Genomic DNA, 20,629 nt, shown 5'->3' on the forward strand with positions numbered 1-20,629 from the left:
AATGCCAACTCCAATGTCAGCCCTGCCTGGGTTGATCCTGTCTGTGCTACCTTCTAGCATTGTGACCTTGAGCAAGTAAGTTTGAAGATGATGTGAAAAAGTGGAGAAAGAAGCAAAAAAGCTTATAATTTCAGAACTGAGGAGTCTGAGGCAGGAGGATTACCATAAGTTCCAGGAAAGCATGGACAACAGTATAAGACCCTGTCTCAGTAAAGTACATTTTTAACCCAGTACTAGGAACATAAGAATGAGTAACTATGGGTATTGTTGCTTACTAATTGACAAACATTTGGTATGTGCAGAACTAGCTTCCTTAGGCAGGCTGTAAATCTTCTGTGGTGAGAATCCCGATTCATATTCCTCAACTCCTTTGCCAAATAGGTCTGTGGCAAACAGTGACTATTTGTGGTGATTTATATACATGGAGTGACCGTTGTTCATACTGCCGTGTATTTTCTCATTATTAGTTGTTAAAATGTAACCTGGTGTGAAATTTCAGCTTGTTTACATGACATATAATTTGTGCATTTGAGTCCCCAGAGGGTTAAGAGTTATTGAACCCATTAGAGCACAGCTCTTTGTTGAGTGTTTACTGTTTGCAGGGAGAGGGAAGGGCATCCTCCCTCTTCCTGTTGAAGATGCTCCCATTGTTGACTGCACCCTCTCTTCTCTCCACAGTCTAAAACTGCACGTCTGTTCCCTTTCTCTGCAGATCTTAGACCTTGCAGCTCTTTCAGCAGGCACTAGAGCACTTCTAAATAATAAGAGGAGTTTGTGGTGGGTCTGCAAGCCCAATTCTGGTCTGTACGAAATGTCATCTTGAGGGAGGTAGTGAATACACAGGCTAGGCATCTGTCAAACCATGTAAGATTTGTGTGTATAAATTATATGTAAATAACCAAATTGTAAAAAGTTAATAATAATGCTTTTGTCGTTGTTCAACAAAGGAAAGCCTAGAAAATTAAATAATGCTTCCCTGAGCCCACTAATCTCAGAAGAGTCCAATTCCTCAGGAAGTGGAGTGGATGTCAGTGCGGGGAGGTTTGTGCCCTCAGCAGGGCAGAGCAGCCATCCTAGTTTTCACTACTTAACTGCTTGGCAGTGGCCACCAATGAACTTGTTCAGCCTTCACACTTCCCCTGAGAAGAGTTTCCCCAGAACTGCCTAGCACAGGACTTCATGGCACATCCTGTTCTTCGGCACAGGCTTTCCTCGCATCGCAAGTGTGAGGTTCAAATTCTGACTTTGCTGCCTTGCATGTGCCTTCCGAGCCCTGCCTGTCTTGGTTGCTGAGAATACCAGATGATGTGCAAGCTTTACAAAGGCTCCAAACATAAGCTATCAAACTATGTGCACTTCCAGATTTGCTCAGTTCCTGATGTGTGAGAGCGCCAAGGTGTAGAGGGCCTTGGAGCCTGGTGGTTCTATGCATAGGCTCTAGAGAATAGCCTGGTGCCTTGGTTCTGGCCCTTCTACTTCCTTGCTGCTAACTGTGGCCAGCAGTTTATCTCCTTGCCTCCATTTCCTAAATGTGAGATGGAAATGATGGCAGTGCCTACCCCATGGAATTGTACTCAGAGGGAAACGAATTCATCCAGGTAAAACATTTGGCCCAGGGTTCAGCCATGCAGCTAATGTCACCACAGGCAAGGCTCCCTCCTGGGCCTGGGAAGGGCATTTTTGCCAGGCAGAAGCAGAGGAAAACAGAGTAGATCTTGACCTGAACAGAATTATTTCATGTGTTGGCTCTATTTTCTGTGACTTAGGACTGAACAAATGATTATTTACTGTATTCAGTAAATTTTCCCATGCCAGAATGTTTTTAATGAATTTTTATTATGTTTGTTTAGTGGTGGAGTGTGGTGTGCATGCACAGCACACATGTGCAGAAGACAGCCTGTGGAGTCCTCTTCTCTCCTTCTACCATGTGAATCCAAGAGGCTAGAACTCTGGTCTTCAGGCTTGGCAGCAAACCCCTTTGCCACTGAGCCATCTTACTGGCTCCTATGCCAAAACCTTTAATCTTCTGAGTTTACCTAATAAACAGAAAGGCCCCTGTAATATGTCCTTGCCTTCAGAGATTTGCTTCTGCATCAATTGTGAGCTCTCTGATCGACAATTCAGGGGGGAAAAGTGACAGTTTGGGTACTCATTCAATTCGTAGTGATTGCTGCATAGCCATTTTTAACAGACACCGATTTAACTAAACACTGGCAGTAAGGTAGTGTGCATGCTAAATTGAAGATGCTGGTTATGGTGTTTGAGTCTTGATTCCAAAAGACAGTGAGAAATCACATGCAGCTGGTGTGGCTTCCATGCTAAGGGAACGACAGACCCTTGTGATTAGACTGAAATGTTGATTCCTCATCTGGTTCTTTGAATCATCTGAAACACACTCAAGACCCGTTTTGGACTTCATATTATGATCTACCTTGCATATTTCTGATGTTCTAGGAACTGCCAATTTTGAAGCTATGCTTAGTTCCGTCTGGGCCAGGAAACCCTCTCAGATGTCCCACCATAGTGTCCCTCTCACTGTCCTCCCTGCTCTTTCCTGGAGATGAAAATATGTCTCTTTGCATGAAGCTTGGGGCACTGCTTTGCCCCCAAGGTTGATGCCCATCTGACTTACACCTTCCAGAGTGAGTGAACTGACCTTTCCTTGGTAGGTAGAGATGGACCAGTACCACCTGTCATTTGGTTCTTGCCCATGTGTTAGTTATGGGGTAGGGTGGGAGATGAGGTGACAGTGCAGAGAAACCAAAGTAGAACACAGTGCTTTCCCACAGTAGGCTTAGCAAGAGAGATTTCCAGAAAGTTCCATCATGAGAGTTGGTGAGAACCAGGGCCCCATCACACTATACCAGGACATCTGTCTGTAGATCCGAGCTTAAGAAGGGCATTTTCTCTGCTTCCACTAGAGTTCTGCAGCAGCTTGTTGCCCTACTGCCTGACGAGGCCCTGTGCCTCTGGCTGCCTTGTCTAGCCTCGTCCTTTGCCAGTTGCTAGGCCCCCTTCAGTGCTTGAACCTGCTGGGCTCCCTGCAGTGTTTATGGCAGATCCCATTGGCTCCACACTTTTGTTGACTCTGTGCCCTGTTCATGGAACCCCTTCCACATTCTGTTTGGCCAGATCCTGTCACTGTCCATACCTCTTTATAGCTGTCACTTCACAGATGTCTCCTTAGAACCTGAGAGTCACCAACACTCCAGGTGTGGGTAGAAGAGACCAACCCTAGCTTTACGCTCCTTCGATTGTCTTTCCGCTGTGGGTATGTGCCCACACAGTATTTACAATATGAAAGACTGCACTGAGGAAGTGTGCTCAGCTGTTTGCACCCTCATGCTGTGCTCTAGGAGCACCACAGGTGTGTGTCTGTCTACCTTATATCAAGGACTTGTTCGCTGGTAGAGATGGATGTCATCAGAGTGAATGTACAAGGTGCCCCTAGGCCTTTGTCCTTTCTTTTCTGTTGCATTGGGCCTTGGGTTGAAACCACCACATGGGATTTTAATCTTCCATCTCTAATCTTTTCTGTTCCCTTGCCTTCCTGGTATTTTAGAGACCCTTTAGCAGTGAATACTCATCCCTCTCCCCTCTCTGGCAAGGCCTGTCTCAGGGGGGAAAAAAATCTCAAAATGGTTGAAATCCTCCAGGGCAAGGGCTTGTTCAAGACCCTCAGTTTGTCAGATCATGATTACATGAAAACCAGGCTTAGAAGACTTAAAAATAAAATCAGATATTAGAAGATCAACTTTCCCATCATGTGTCCCAATCCCAGATAAAGACACTAATAAGCGAAGAGGAATGCCCCTCCACATCAAGCTGGAGGTGAAGACTCAAACCCATCTCGGCCCTGGTACAGGCCCCTTCCCATTGCAAAGTCACCATATTTGAATTTCCAAGATTCTGACCTCTGAAATCCGTGCCCCACAGACCATTCCTAAAGGAGAAGCCTCTGGGGGTATGTGTGAAGTGCTGGGGAGTGGGAACCCATCACCTACCACCATGCCTCCTGTCCTGTGTCTCATTGGAAGGACAAGGTCCAGCCTAGAGTCCTACAGGGACAGAGAACTTGAATGCCCGGAGCTAGAGAAAGTCCTTGCCCAGTCAGGAAGCCTGGTTGGTGTTGAAGAGCAAAAAGACTGAGTGGAACAGGGTGACAGACAAAATGCAGGACACGACACAGGTCCTCTGCACTGTTAGGTTTGTGCAGCCAGCTCCCCTTGGCTCCTCGGACAGCCAGCCATGCAGAACAGATGTTTGCCCTCTTTCTCCAGGTAAAGATAGATTGAAAACAGACCTAGGACAGGGACCCAAGCCTCCCAGATCCCAACTTGGGGTGGAGGGGTCTGCATATGCCTGTGAAAAAAGAAAAAACTCTCCACCTCCTCTAAATATTCTTCCCCTCCCCCATGGGAAGAAACACAGAGACCATCTTGGAAGATGCTTCTGGAACCCTTTCTTAGAGAAACAGTTTACTAAGAGCCTGCTCTAGCCGGGCTCCAGGCTTCTTGGCAGAATGACATCTTAGTAAACAACCTCCTAGAGAACTTTAGGGCTAGAATGTTGGTTCTTACTGATTTGGGGTCAGACTCCTTGAAGAAAATGGCAAAAACCATAGAGAATCTCTTTAGGAAAAAAATGGTCCTGCTTTTTAAATTTTAATTAAAAGAATAAATGTTAGCATATGGGGTCTGCTATGGTTTGATGTGGTGACCCCTCCAAAATTCAGGCTGAAATTTAATCCCCAGTGTAGCAGTATTAAGAGCTGTGGATTTTAGGAAATGACTAAGTCCTAAAGGCTCCATCCTCCCCAAAGGGATTAAAGCTTTAATAAAAAGACCTGCAGGGGTTGACATGACCCCCTTTTCCCTGTGAGCACAACATGAAGACACTTAGCACCTTGTTATTTCCAGACCCCCAAAACTCCGAGAAAATAAATCTGGTCTCTATAAGTCACTCAGTTTCTGGTATTTTGTTATCATATCACAAACATCTCCCAAGGCAATCTAGAGAGAGACCTGCCATAACCCACACCTAGAATTAATCTGCTACAGATTATGAATCCCTGAACCAGATGGCTTTTAGAGTCTTCTTTGAGAAGAGTTACTTTTAAATTCTCCCATGGCAACTTGTCATAGCAGAGGATGAGAACACAGGTATGGTTCTCATGATCATTGTCATCATTTGAGCAGACAGAGATAGGCACATGCCAGTGTGCTATGGCCTTTGAATTTCCAGGCTGTGGTAGAGAGGGAAATGAGGCAGAAGGGCTGACTGGCACCAAAGCCAGCCATGGTGCTTGGCAGGGTGTGCTCAATGAACCCCAGGCCTCTGCTTCTGTCAGGGATGGCAGGAGGACAGGTGGGACGCTGGAGAAACTTAGGAAAGAACTGAGAGTCTAGCACAGAGGTTTTGCAAGGGGGGTTAATGGAGTGCTTGAGAGAGCTCAACTTGAGATGAACGGAAGGTTCAGAAAGCCTTTATAAGGTCTTTCTAAATGATGCTGACAGCTAAGAGTGGCATGCCCCTGAGAGTCTATGATTATCTCGAAGGAAAGATCTTTATGGGAGCCTTATTAAGCACAGAGTATGTCTGTGGGAGGGAGGGAGTGAGCAGCAGCATGCTCGCAGCTCTGGAGGGCAAGTGAGGCAGCTCCTCAGTTTGCAGAGTGCTTTGCAGGCCCTTTCTTTCATTTCTGCAACAACCCAGGATGTTACTGGAAAACCTCCCTGTTCTAATTGTGGCATTCTAAGGTCAGAACCAAGGGTAGTGGGCCGCTGTCTAAAAGTATCCTTAACATAAATACTTTGATGGGCCTGGAGTATGACCCTCTGCAGCCAAGGTGATACAATCTAGATTAGAACTCTTCCCCTCTTCCCAAACCCTCAGTCCTATGCCTCCCCCTCCCAATCTGGTAGCCTCCTCAACCAAGAGTGTACATTCCACCACACATTCTACCATGAGATCTTCCCCTCCTGTGTGCTCACCAAATACAGGGAACGCTAACAGCCCCACCAGAGGTTGGAGATTTGCTTTGCGGCATGAATTTCCATCCTACATATATGTGACTAAAAACATGCATAAATGGAACAGACCAAAGAAACCCTAGGAGAAAGATGCTTTGGAGAACATTTAGTCCATCCCCATTGCCTGGCACTGTGGGAACCATGTGACACCACTTTGCTGCTGGATTCTGAGAACTGGTGATGAGGGCAGCAGTGATGTTTTGAGTGCTGACTGTACTAAGCATGATGACTTGGTGTCGTTTTGTGCGTTCTCTACGCTGAGCATCACAGCGTGGCCGAGAATCTACATCTGTGCATAAAGGTCCTGCGTATGGTAAGGCTGGCGTCCTCCAGCTCCAACACCTTTTGGGCATACAGTTTCCTATGCAGTTATTCCAAGTCACCATGGACCTTGTGACTTAAGACAACATGATGTGTGTTTTTCCTCACAGTTCTCAGTCTCTGCTTCAGCATTCAACAGGCTAAAATCAAGGTACTCTCTGACTGTTCCCTTCTGGAACCTGTAGAGAAAGAGCCCTTTACTTCTGAGATGGTTGGCAGAATTCAATCTTTTGCCTCTGAGTTCAGACTTCCCCTTTTCTGAGAGCTGTTCCCCACTTCTAGAGGCAGCTGTTTCATTCCTGAGCTCAGGTCACATCCTTCTATTTCCACCCAGCCAGAAAAGTTCCCTGCTTTTAAGGACTCATGTGATTAGACAGGCTGACCTGGATGATACAGAATAATCCCCACATCTCATAGCCTTAATGACATCAAAATCCCTATTACATGTGAGGTTTGAGGTCGGGGTGTGACACCGCTGGGAAGCCATTAGTCCACCCATCACAGTGACCTGGAGACATTTGCATGACTCCTTGGTTTTGTTAAGTGAGACCATGGTCCTCACGTTGAGGGCTGAGTATGAAGTGTAACTTGTGGCACGTTGGTAATTTGCTGTTGCCTGTGGGAATTGTTCTCTGGGAAAACCTGTTTTCCAGCTGAGGAAACATAGTTAGAGATGTTAATGGACTGCCTAAGAAGCAGGATCAAAACTCCTTGAGGAGAAAAGACTGTATTATACCCATCTCTGTAGCTCTCCTGTAATCCCACCTCTGTACCATCTGCCGGGGGCTGGTCCAGGCATGAGGCTCAGGGAATGTGTGTTGAGTGAATGACCAGAAACTCAAAGGAGTAAGTGACTTGTATAAGAGATGCAGAGAACTGGAGGAGGGCTCTGAGTCCAGCATCTCATTTTGTCCTCTGGGAGCCTGAGGCGCAGTGAGGAGGGAACTCGCCTACATCACAGTAGGCAATGGCGGAGCGCCAGCGTACCGCCTGGGTCTCGCTGGCCTGTATGTCTCTTTTGCACCATGCCAACCACTTTGTGGAGGTCTCTATACCCCGTGGCAGAAGCCAAGCCAGGGATTACTCCAGAGGGAGAGAGGCATTACCTCTGTAGCAGGCTCTGGTACAGCTACAGAAATAGGAACTAATGCGAGGTGGGAAAGGATGGGGAGGGGATGGGGGGATGGGGGGGCAGCCAGTCCCACTCTTACTTTCTAAAGGCTGCTTCCCTGACTGGCTTTTCCTCAGGCTCCCAAGATGCCTGTTGCCTGCTCGTGCCTGTATTAATCTCCCTTTGCTCTGACAGAAGCTGACCACACAGCAGTCAGGGGACTTGGGTTTAACCTGCCTGTTTATATGTACTTATGCTTGAGATCCATTTTGTGCCTCACCTCTCAGTTTCCCCATCTGTAACTGAGCATTACCGATGATGTCCCTGAATTTCAGTTCCTCTGAGAGGAATAAATGGAGAGCATTCACTTCTACCTCAAAGACAGAGCTGTCCTGTTATACCAAGGGTTCCTTGGCTCTACTGAAGCCAAAGAGCCTGACAGCCTGTGAGATCTTTCTGGACAGCTGGTAGTGCCCTCCCATGGGATCCAGCTCAGGTGGGACCAACCGGTGCCCAACATCTCTGGGCCCTGGTGTGGTGCCAGGCCACCCGTGACACCTGACGTGAGTCCTGTGGGAAGCTGCCATGTTACTACAGAGCAGGCTATGGCACTGGAATTGCGTCTGTTTGATGAGGATTGATCAAAACCTGAACTGTATAACTAGCACCTAGAAAGGAACTGATGTGTGTTCCCACCATGCACAGCCTTCTTGTGACATTGCTGTTGGCTTGCTTTATTTTCTGAGGCACTTAGGGTTTGCTAGTTTTGCAGATGAGGAAATGCGGACTGGGAAGTGGTGACTTTCATTGCTCAGAGTGCTAGCGGAAAATGCCTGGGCTCTCACAGTGCTAGCTGGATTTGTCTCCGGTCAATACCCATGGATGTGCACCCAGTTGGGAGCTGATGTGGCTCGACCCACCCTCTCTGCCTTAGTGAGAGGATGGTGGAGGTCAATGGAGTTGGGGGGACTGAGAGAAACACTAGGAAAACAGAGTTCACGCCATTAGCAAGATGGAGTGTACTGTCCTGGACCCTGGGTGCACAGCTCCCCTACGAAGCTGTGTTAAAGAGAGGCAAGAACAAGTAAGACGACTTAAGGAGGAAGCCATCATGGCCTAGTCACTGGGCAAGAAAGAGATGGTGGAAGTTGGGAGAGCAATTGTGGCAGTAGATGGTGAGACATTTATAGATCAGACAGTATAGTTAGTCTCTAGGACCTACTTACAATAGGATCATAATATGCAGAGAAATCAAATGTTGGCAGAGAAACCCTTGTTTGTAGCATGCCCTGTATTCCCACCAAGGCTCTGTTCAAGCTCCTGTGGACAAAGAACAACATGCACTTTGCTCTTACACGTCAGTAGAAGCTTGCTGGAGCTAGCCTAGCACAGCACTGGATCAGGCTGTAGAGGATGAGGAAGCAAAGACTAAAGCCAAGTACCAGCCAAGTCTTTGGCCTCAGCACTGGGATGGATGGAGAGCCATCTGCGAAGGTGCAAACAGTTAGATGTGGTGAGGAGGATGGGGAGGTGTTGGAAAAATGATTCTGGGTGGCCTTGTGCATCTTTTGATGCCTAAGTATATAAGTTCTGGGCACCCGCATATTCTGTGTCGTAAATGGTATTTTCTTTAGTAACTGAGAGTTTGGTGCTTTCTTCTGCTATAGAATGATAAGCTGAGGAAGAAAGTGGTAAGAAATTTAATCACGTTTATACAACCACAAATGGCAGAGTCGAGCTTGGGCTTGACTGTCCCCAACACCAACCTTTGGAACCCATCTCCACTTCAGCTCTATGTCTCATAGGGGTCTTAAGGGAAAGTGAGTCTTGAAGGAGTTTTGAGATCACCTTGAGACTAGAGCAGACATGAAAAAGGGGTCCTAATGCCATGTCCCACTCTCAGATGCATGGTGTGCTTTTGTTGGAAGGGAGGGGTGATACAAGAGAGGGACATAGAAGGAAAGACCTTTCATCTGTTTCATTGGCCAGTTTGGCAGTTTGAAAAAGATGACGAAGAAGAAAAAGTCAATGTAGTTTCCTCAAATATTATCCCCACAGCCACTTACCAGCTCCTCCGTTCACCACTGTCTTACCACCTGTCCAGTGGAATCGTTTTTTGCTTGGCCCAGGAGGCATCACCGAATCCTTTGTTCTAGAGGAGCCAAAGTTTAGTGGCCTGCTAGGGCCGCCTCTCGGCTTGTTCCCTGCAGTACCTGAGGGCATAAGCACCTGCCTCTGCCCACCTCTGGCCTGAGCCTGTCACTGGGCCATGGTGCGTCTTGTTGTTGATTACCATGCTCAGCTGCCCTCCTGACCACTGCCAGCTACCACAGGCATCCCCAACGTCAGTGGTGACAACTGAGTCGGTGATGCTAAAACCATCTCAGTTCTTTCCTCGGCTGAATCCTTATTATTTTTGCTTACAAGTGAGGCTTGAAGGCGTTGTTTTTCTGTGGGCAGCTTTTGCCCTTCTTTCTGGTAAAAGTAATGACTTTAATGGCCCACTTCAGCATCACCAGGCGTGGTCGGTGCTGAGTGAATACTGCTGTCATCTAGCAGTCTGAAGGAGCCCACAGCCTGCAGTCTGGCTCTCTGGGCACCAGAGATCTGTATTCTCCACTGGGGCAATGCCCAGCTCCTTTACTGCAAGTGGAAAAGCAGGACTGACAGGTAGGTCTCTCCCTAAAAGTGGCATGACCAGAAGGCCGAGGCTGATGGAACTTTCCAGAGGCAAGGAGAAAGGCCAGCTTGCCTCATCTAGACAGTTTATGGGTTCTAGGTGAAGCCATAGAGGAATATGTCCCTAGGTGGAATAAGGGGCCATATCTTGGCTGGACTAGGATAGGCAGAGATAAACCTAGAGAGCAGCTGGCCTTGCCAGGCATCACCCCCTAGGGGCCTCCTTAGTGAAAGATTTCTGAACCTCTGCCTGTCTGTATCTTTAGGTTATACACATTAAAATGCATAAGACAAATAGAAAATCGAGAAGTTAACTAAAAATTACTATAATTGGAAATGCGATATATTTCTGACTCTGGGGCTGAAGCGTTTTGTTCATCCTGCACTATCCCGATTCTGCTGAACTTGAGCAGCCATGCAGCAGGGGAAGTAGAGCATAGCATGGCCAGGAAATCCAGTTCTGAGTCCTGGTTCTGCTAGCAAGTTTGCAGCTTGCTGCAGGCAGTCTCCCTGCCATTCGCCCACACATGCATGTACACACACACACACACACACACACACACACACACACACACACACACACACTGCTCTTTCTTAGCTGTCTTACTCCGTGTATACTCTGTAAGAGAGGGGATTGTCTGTTGCATGATCCCTGGCACACAGTGGGAGCTTAGTAAGAATTTGCTGATTGGATTAACTTTCTCTTTACTAATGCTACTTAGTAAATTGGTATAATAGAGGATTCGGAAGGTGGAGGCAGGATCCTTAGAGGAAATCTGCTTTGTTGGAAGACTCGATTGTTATCTTTACCCATGATTGGAGACAGGCAGATATAGTAATTATCTACCTTCTGACTAGTGGGTGCTATTCTAGGGTAGATGGACAGTGGAACTTTCAGAAGAACAAAACAAAATCAGTTCTGTTATCTGCATTTTACAGTTTCAAAACAAAACAAAAAACCTGTATGGCCCAGAAACTCAACTTTAACTCCAGAGTGCCTAAAGCCATGGCTGGCAGACAGCAAGTACTCGTGAACACCTATGGAGTTGTAGAAAGCCAGCTTTTTTGCCCTCCCAGAGCTGTCCCACTCTCCCTCCAAGGAGCCCTCCTGCAAGGGGAAGGCCAGGGCCACTGGAACTCATCACCGGGAGTGGCCCACATCAGCTCGAGTTTCTTGGGCATCTGTTTTTATTTTCAAACTTCATGTTTACCTCATGCATTTTCCCTGTGTAGTAAAACAAATCCCTCCTGTCTTATCATCAAAGTGGTGCTTTTGATTGTTGAGCAACTTGGCATAAACAACTTTAAAAACAAACAACAACAAAAGAAAACAGAAATGTTCATTAGAGCTGCTGTCTTCTGTTGGCCTCTTGGAAAGCTTTCTCCTGCTCCTGCCGTGAGCTCTACAAAGGCCACTGCAGGCTGGTAGGGACCTGGTTTCCTCCATTGCCCACAGTAGGAACTCATGCCATTTGTCCCCTGTGCAAACACAGCTTGTCTGGAGGAAGCAGGACATTCACTTACGAGCCTGGCCATCTGTTGTTTCGGACCTGGATGATGGCAGCACCTGGATGAACAGAGCCCGGCCTGACCTGGTGATAAGGGGTTACCTCTCAAGCAGGTTTTATAGCTCGGATATTTATCCTCAATCTGAGAATGGGCAAGGATACTTGATACTGTTGAAATAAGCCTTATGGTCTGTTTCCTATCACCAGAGTTCTGGTGTGGTATGCAAAATGGACTGCTGAGACTCAGTCCACAAGACCATGGTTCAGAGAGCCAGGGGATCTAGGTTGGTGCTTCAGTGCTGGGTTTCCAAGCATCCCCTCTAACACGAGAGTGAGATTCCAAGACTGACTCTTAGGCTTCTTCACAGTTGATGTTTTCCCCCTTCTGGGAATCTATTCTTAAGAGTCATGCAGTGGTGTCAAACTAGGGCTCCTTCAGAATAACCAGCCCTAATGGTCCCCAGATGGGAAACTGAGGCCCAGAGACAGATAGGGAAGCCCCACTCTATGATAACCTGACCAGAATGTAACAAACTCTGTCAACAACTAAGGCTTTTCTCGGCGTTCCTTTCCTGCTTAATCCCCACCCATGATACAGGACTGTATCATGAAGCTAGGGTTCAGAGACATCGGAAAGGCGAGGAGACCGAAGGTGCACAAGTCCAAACTAGAATGCACCGTTACCTGGAGTTGGATTGCACTGTGAAAGTGTTTCCTAGGCCAGGGTCAGGGCCAACCTGTCTCCTGTGTAGCCAAGTCCTCTAAAATCTAAGATGGGAGGTGGACTCCAAAGACTTTCTTACCCAAGAGAGAGAGAGACTCCTTTTGTTTGGGTCCTGACCAAATACGACATCTTGTCTAAAACATCAGCTCATGGCTGTAGTTCCCATGTTTGCTCACTTCTTCTCCAGGTACCCCCACCTCTCCTACACTCGTTTATGCCTTTTCTGGTGTCCTTTTCTTGAATAAATGCCCAAGTGCAAGGCTGAGTTCCGTTTTGTTCCCTGCTGTGTCCCCATACCTAGGAGAGTACCTGGCATGTCCTCTTCAAGTGGAGTGGATAGATGGGACATCTGGAAGCAGCTAGGAGGGACTTGGAGCACAGGGGAGTGGGGGATGAGGACAGAAAGAGTGGGCCCCTTCTCTGAGCCATGTAAAGACACTTGAACAGAGACACTTCCGGGGCTCATCTTTGAGTCTTTCCAGAGTCACCAAACTGACTCCTCCAATCAAGGGGCTTCTGCTCCTTTTAGGTTCTTGCTTGCCTTCACTATCCTGTGCAGCAGGGCTCAGCAAGGTGGTACAAGGTCCAGGCAAAGGTGTATCTTAGTTACAGTGTAACTACCTACTAGGCCTTCTCCTAGCCAGTTGGCAGATCATAGAGCAGAGGAAAATGTGGAGGCTGGAGAGCCACACACACACACACACACACACACACACACACACACAACCATCTGGTTCATTCTTTTCTATTAGATGCGTAGGAACCAGTGCTCACAGAGGGTAAGACCCTACCCAAGAACCGTCAACAGCAAGGAATTGACAAATAGCTTTATTTTTTCTTTATTTTTTGCTATCCTTTATTATTATTATTATTACTATTATTATTTTCTCCCTCTGATCACCGACCAGGAAGAAGAGAGGGGGCAGTGGGGGGAGTAGGGAGGTTGACTGATCTTCCCTCAAGGCTTGGTAAAGGTCTCCTAATGTTTATGCTAAGACAGGTAACCATGTAAAGCCTTGTAGCTGTGCAGTAGATCTGAAGACGGTTATACATCTTCAGTTCCCAGAAAGACAGAATGGTGTTTCTGACTAGAAACAATGACTCTGGTGAGTCAGGCACTTCCCAGGTTTACATTGCTTGGAATTCTGATTCTTTGAACATGTGTAACACAGCTCTCCCAAAGAGTTGTAAGGCTTGGTAGAAAATGCCCTTACATGTATGAGACACCATGTACTTTAGTGTGTTAAAGGCTCTGAGGAATTCTGCAGTCAAGAAAAGTCCCTGCTGCTCTTTTTGTATTATTACAGTTTCCTTCACTGGTTTGATCTCAGTTCTCTTTTTGCATGAGATGCTATTGGCCGATGGTCTATCTCTACCCACAGGCAAACTGGACTGTGTACACAGGATGTCCTGATGTTTACCTTTTAGTGTATACGAGTCCACTGTTACTTTATCGCAAAAGCAGACGCACTGGTGGAAAAAATAATATCCAGGCCCTCTCAAAAGTGATGGAGGTCACATGCCCTCCAAACAGATTTTTGCTTCTTGTCCTGAAAGGACAAAGGGAAGACAGCCACTTCTCTGTAGTCACTGGTTGGCTTTGTTGTCCTCAGTAAGCCTAGAGGCTCTTTCCATTCTGTGAGTACAACAGAGCACAGCTACACAAATGGCTTTCACGTGCAGAAAGAACTCACCATTAGGAACACCATTAGGAAATGGCTTCAGTGATGCCCCTGTGGCTGGAAAAACTGTGTCATAGCATTAAGTACATTTGCACCCAGTTGTCATCAGAGAACGTGGTTTAATCTGGCCGAGTCTGTTTTCCTACCTGTAAAGTAGATGTGCATAAGCTTACGTAGGGTCGCCTGGCCTCCGAGGGTTTGGGTGTTCGTTACAGAGCCACTCCTGATGAACACTTGTCTGGTAGTGTTTCATGCTGCCCTCACTCAATATGTGGACAACGCTTTGATTTGTTTCTTTGAGACAGGGTCTCCACAAAACCCAGTCTAGCTTCAAACTTGCCAGATAGCTGAGGATGGCCTTGAACTCTTGATCTTCCATCCTTTGTCTCCAAGTAGTGATTGCAGCCATGAACAAACATGTCCAACAGCACCTTGATTTGGATCACTCTTATGCCCCAGCATTTCCTGATATAGAAAAGTAGATGCTTAATAAAGACTGGCAAATGAATGGGTGAGGAAAACGGGGGTCTTCTCTATCTGGAGAGCAAGGTGCATGTCTGACTCAGGTTCTAGCAGAACCAGCACCAAGGGAACTGCTCTCAATAGAGCAAGCCTTGTACTCCCTCCCCTCCCCTCTGTGTGTGTTAATGAGAAGCCAGCACCTAGCTGCTGTATATCACCATGTGGAACTCAGAAACAGAGCGTGAGATGATTTCCTGGAAGGTGACAGTGTCATCTGAATGAATGCTTTGGGCCTTGAGGTTCCAAGCCGTGTAGAGTTCTATTCTGGCTACTACATATAGTTCTGGGTCTGCCCCAGCCACGGAGTTGCTAGCTTAAGGAATATCATAGGAAAGGTGCTGTCTGTGGGGCTGCTTTTGAAGAGAGAAGTACCCATAGCTCAGAAAGGGAAAATAGAGCCCCTCGGCCTGACATAATTAGCCCCTAAGGGCCCCACATTCCCCTTTCTGTGGGCTGGTACTGTGGAGCAGCATGTGAACTTTTGGTCTTTCTGATGTTGATTTTACCCTCTCTTGAGGAAACATAACCAAGGCACTGGACCAAAGTAAGCAGCCCAAACACTGAGCTGACCATCTCTGCTGGGAAGGGTGGTGTTGATCTGCCTCAGGCCCTCAGTCTCCCTCAGCTATCTAAGCTCTGCTGAAGCAAGGCTGCCTCTGCTCCGTTCCATGGAGGCATGTTCATCTAAACACTTTGTTGTTTACACTCCAGAAAAAGCCATCATCAGTGATTCATAAAACCTGAGTGGTCCTAGTAGCCCGGGCGGGCTTCTGGTCTGGAGGGAGGGAGGAGGTGGCTGGCACTCTACTCTGAGAAGAATCTTCTCTCAGTGCCTCTAGCTGCATAATACGATAACAAGCAGTCTAAGAGAGGCAAAAGCGTGAGCTACTAAGCCGGAGCGTTGCCTGGACCCTCCTGTAGCCTAGAATGTCAGGAGGCTGGGAACATTCATGGCTGAGGGGGAGGCCAGAGCAGCACTGATCTGGGAATAAGTGCAGCTATGGCTGGGCCAGGCCTATATTCATTGGGCTCTGCTTTAAGAGCCTAGTAGGCAGGGTGGGGATTGCTCTGTGAAGGCCTGGAAATTCTCTTGGAGTTGATCTGGCTTCTTCATTCTGAAGCATTCGTTTACCCAAACACTGAATAGTTTGCCTCTTTATTTAGATGGCTTCTGCAGGGCATCAGAATTCTTGAGGGAGTAGTTCAGAATAGGGCCAGTCTTCCCTTCCTCAGACTTCCTGTTCCAGGAACTACACTTGGCATGCACAGGAGTTGAAGGAACCAGTCCACCTATCTCCCTGGTTGTCTCTCTGGGTCAGAAAGCCCATCTCATGGGGCAGGTGGTGGCGGGGACAGTGAACAGTGTGGCTATCTGCAGTGGCACTGTCCCAGGCTTGTTAATGATCAGCCACTAGCTTCCTGTGAAAGTGGCATTTATGTCTCTCACCCCACACCTCCCTCAGTGTTTAAATATGTTGCTGGGTTGCTGGGTACATGGCTTCTACAGGAGACACCACTCTTGACAGGTACAGGGTAAGACTGGGAGAGAGGAAGACATAAAGAGGCGATGTTCCCTCCAGAGCTGGTGGCCAGCACAAGTTATTTATTCTAGTATTTGTCTCCCTTAGGAAGATCCAGGACTTTTCTATTATTGCAGGTGGCTCAGTTTACGTAGACCACTGAGTAACTTGACATAGATTTAGACTCCTAGACAAGATGGAAGCTGACAAATTATATAACCCAGTCAAGGAAGCTGATAACTACAGAGACTGCAGGAAACCGGTAGAGCTATAGGAACTGATGGCTAACTAGACATGGGATAGGCCGGATGAATGGGCCACTTACAGCCCCTGGCCCCACCTGCTGTTTCTCCTTGGTCCTGGAAACTAGTGGTATGCTTGCCTCCCTCCTAAAGCACACACTGATTCCCCAGGGAAAACCTTCTATCTGCCATGGGTGCTAATGAAAGTGTAGGGTTTGTTCTGAAGTCCTTAGCCCCCCTCAGCCATCTATCCTGCTGTTCAGGATGAAACCTCTCTCTCATCTCAGAATCACCCCAGCTCCAGCCTGAGGCCAAGAGAGTCACTCAGTCTTATAGCCCTTAGCCTGCTGAGCTAAAATGATTGTGTACTGAGTATAGCAGAGAATTTCTTTATTCATTTGAATTGTGTGGATCTCATGCCTCTATAAAATAGGAAAATACAATGGAGGAAGTTGGTAAAATATGAGCACTTAGCAGGCCATGATGGCACACACGCAGCACTTGGGAGGCAGAGGCAGGTGAATCTCTATGAGTTTGAGGCCAGCCTGGTCTACATAGGGAATTCAAGACCAGCCAAGACTACATAGTGAGAGACTCTGTCTGGGAGGCAGGGGGTGGGGGTGGGGGAGCATTTACATACACAACTGGAGTTTGTATTGTTTGAAATCATGCTGGGGAATCAGTGCTTCTTTGTTCCCATGAGGTGGTTCACACAAGACAGCCCATTTTGGTATCAGTTCTAAGGCAAAGTCCCTGTCAGTCCAGGCCTCCCTGATAGTCACGCTAGGTTTCAGTTCTCACCTAAATAAGAAACAACATTCTCCCATCATTGCTTCCAGGATTTTCCTGAAGCAAGTAAAATGGTTGGTCTTTGCTGGAAAATCCACTTTCATCTACTTTGGGGAGAAATTATGAATATATGATTCTGGCTTTAGTTTAAATTGCAAGTTGAACCTCAGAAGTAACTTTCAAAGTAGGATTTTCCAAGTGGGATATAATTCTTTAATCCCATTGCATACAACACGGTCATGGACACATGAACAATTTAGACCAAGTCTATAATTAACCACTAAAAACGTATTGGAAGAAGAGGAGGTAGAGTGCCCTTCTTAACACTTTGGACATTGCCAGTGTGACTTCTTCATAGGTCTGAATGACACTGTTCCTGGCCCGCCTGGCCACAGCACATTGGCCAGACTTAGAGAGGAGGAATACAGTCCTTGGTCACCATGCAGAAGCCTGCTTACTCCAGTCTGGCACTGTTTCACTCTCCAATCTTTCTTCTCTCCTGCAGTGACCTTTCTAAGTTCATCCATGCCTTACTACAAAAAAATTGATCTCATGGCTTGATAGTGACACCAGCAACTTTATTCCCAAGTTCTGTGGTCCACTGTAATCACCAGATACCATAGGGCTTTGAAGGACTTTGATAGTATCAGAAGTCAGACGCACCGATAGAGCTTGAAATGTAACCACCATTAAATGTCCTCAGATGCCGAATACAACTCAGCTGCAGTCAGAAATTCTCTGCACAGTGACACTGTTGAACATGTAGGGTTGTGCATTTGGACACCTGCGTCTAATCCCACTACTTACTGCCGACATCTGGAACATGCTTTTAATTTATTGGTACCTTAGTACCTCCTCTATAATAAGGGAGCAATAACAGGACCTAATTAATAAAACTCAGAAGTAAATGAATTGCTATATACAAAGTGTTTATTATGTAATATGTACTCAAAACTATTTGCTGTCATTATTTTAAGGTCAGCCTCTCTCATAGATATTACTCACTAGTACAAATTAATGTAATACAAAGAATACAAATCAAAGAATTGAAGAATGATGACATGAGTTGGCTTATATAGACATTCAAAAAAATGTTTATTAAGCACCTAGTATGTGTTCACAGAGCTGCAGACTGGGGTGAACAAGACATGTACCTCAATGAGCTCTTTCCTCTTGAAGGACAAACAGGCCCTTCATGTATGATAACCAGTATACAGAGTGTTATACATGGATGCCCCACCCCAGAGAAGGAACCATGCTTTCTGGGGGCCACCATGATGCTCCAAACAAAGCACAGCCATCTCCCTGGAAATGAGTCTGTTTAAATTTAACTCGAGGGGGAGAAACACAGCCGTTCCATTTCCAAACTGGAATTCTCCCCCATGTGTTTTTGGGAAGCACAGATGCCTTGGCGTTCTCCCTGTAACAATAACAGAGATCGTTCACAATTATGAATGGTCTTGGTTGACTTCAGCTCCAGCAAAAACCATGAATCATTTCATAACTTCTGAAATTACAAAGAAATAACAACAGTGTGGCTGGGGGGGGGGGGTGGGGAACGGGACACATTGTGAAGCACAAAGTCATCTAAATTAAAACGTGCGTCATTTTTTTGTTTATTGAGAAGCTGTACATTGTCAGTCCAGCTGATGGTGGAAAAAAAAAAACAAGTTAGTGTCTTGGTACCTGGGTCACCGCTTGTACAGTGGAGTTTGTGACTGACCACAGTACAACCTCCTTCCCTCCACGTCTCTCTCAGAGCTTTGGGCCAGAAACATTATTTCATGTGTGCTCCTACATTTTATGGAAGCAAGAACAAAAGGAGGCGTATAGACTGAGGCACATAAGACAGACATGAGGTCTCTGTCATAGATCCTGTCACACCCTTTTGTAAGACTGCTTTTTTAGTAGATTGTTATGTCCTCCTGATATCAAGTGGCCAGATGAAGTTTTCAGAAGGTCAGAATCAGAGAGTCAGCTCCTCACCTTTGACAGCCTGTGAGGCACCATCAGGACCTCACGGTTAAGCAAGGCTGAATGAGTACAGGTTAGGAGCTCATTTCTTTCCTCTTATTCCAGAAAAGCTTAGTCTCCCCTGAAGGCCACAGTAATCCACATGCCCACAGAGGCCCAGATGGCCACAAGCACTTCAAACTGAGACCAGATTGAGGCATGGAAGGGAGTCGTGGCAAGTGCTGCAGCCTTGGAGGCTTGCTTTCCCGTCCCATGAGTAGTCTTCTTTCTTGCTAGGCACACCAACATAGCTATAAAAAAATGGACAACTGGCTCTTCTTTTCGAAGACAGGCTCAAGGAACTGTGGCTTCCTTAAGTCAGCTTCTACTTGACCTGCTTCTTTCTGAAGGACACGAGATGACAGGCCACTGAAGACAGTGTGACAAGGTCTTCCTACACCATTTTTACTATACAGTTAATATTTATTTAGTAAGGAAAACAGATACACAGACCTTACAATGAAAAGGAATAAATATAACCTGTGTTTAAATATAACTCACTGTTATTGTAACATGCCTAAGGTAATCGGGAAAAGGAAAGATTTATTTAGGTTTTGGAGACTGTGATCTCCAGTCAGCACCCAGGCTTTGGGGCCTGTACTGAGGTGGTGCATCACAGCCAAAGCACAGAACAGAAGAAGCTGGCTTACTTCCCGGCCAGGAATGAAAGAGAGGAAAAGGGAAGGGGCTGGGGTCCCTCTGTCCCTTTAGGTTCATGCCACAAAACCAGTCCTCTCACACAGATCCCCTTTCAAAAGTTAGATCACCACTCGGTAGTACCACAAACTGGGCACTGAGCTTAACACTTGGGCTTTTCAGAGAAATTCCAGAAACTTGACCTCTAGTACTCCAAGGAAGCCATACTAGCTTGTGGAATATACATTTCCAGACTTCTTTTATTGTATATGTAAATGTTTTTAAACAAAACATAACATCATACCAAAATATATAATTTTGTTGCCTGTTTTTATAATCAGTTTATGTTCTGAACATCTCTCTACACTAACACGTATAATTGCATGTTACTTTGTAAGCCTTTTGAACGTGTATGTAGGTGTTTGGAAGGTCTTACCTTATGTTCCTTTCTCTGCCCCAAGAGACAGATACGGCAGAAAATACACATGACTGTTGCATCTCAGGTTCACATTTAGACCTTGCAAAGTTTTGAGCTGAACAATCCAAGATAGTGAGCCTCAGACCCTTCCTACTTTGAGCTCTGATTGGGACCTAAGTCCAACCCAGATGTTGCCAAAGTAGGTGCCAGCTCTGTAAAATGCACATTGACACTGTGGAAAGCATGGGGAATTGCTCTGATGGCATTCAACCACTGAGCAGGTAGTCTCAGTAGAAAAGAAAAAGGATCCTAGTTTAAAAGAACTCCTTTTGATGATTAGGCATTTTCATAAAAAGCAGCCATGGCTGGGTATGATGGCATACTCCTGTAATGTAGCACTCAAGAAGGCCGAGGCAAGAGGATGACAAGTAT

At 46.4% G+C, this 20,629-nt stretch overlaps 1 protein-coding gene across 2 annotated transcripts in view; it reads left to right on the top strand.

Annotated features, from left to right (window-relative positions):
* The window catches only part of Gnao1 (G protein subunit alpha o1), a 159,028-nt gene that overhangs the window by 23,540 nt on the left and 114,859 nt on the right, over positions 1–20,629 (top strand). The gene's annotated exons all lie outside the window — the stretch shown is intronic.

Source organism: Peromyscus eremicus, chromosome 5, assembly GCF_949786415.1.
Source record: "Peromyscus eremicus chromosome 5, PerEre_H2_v1, whole genome shotgun sequence".
Taxonomy (NCBI): Eukaryota; Metazoa; Chordata; class Mammalia; order Rodentia; family Cricetidae; genus Peromyscus; species Peromyscus eremicus.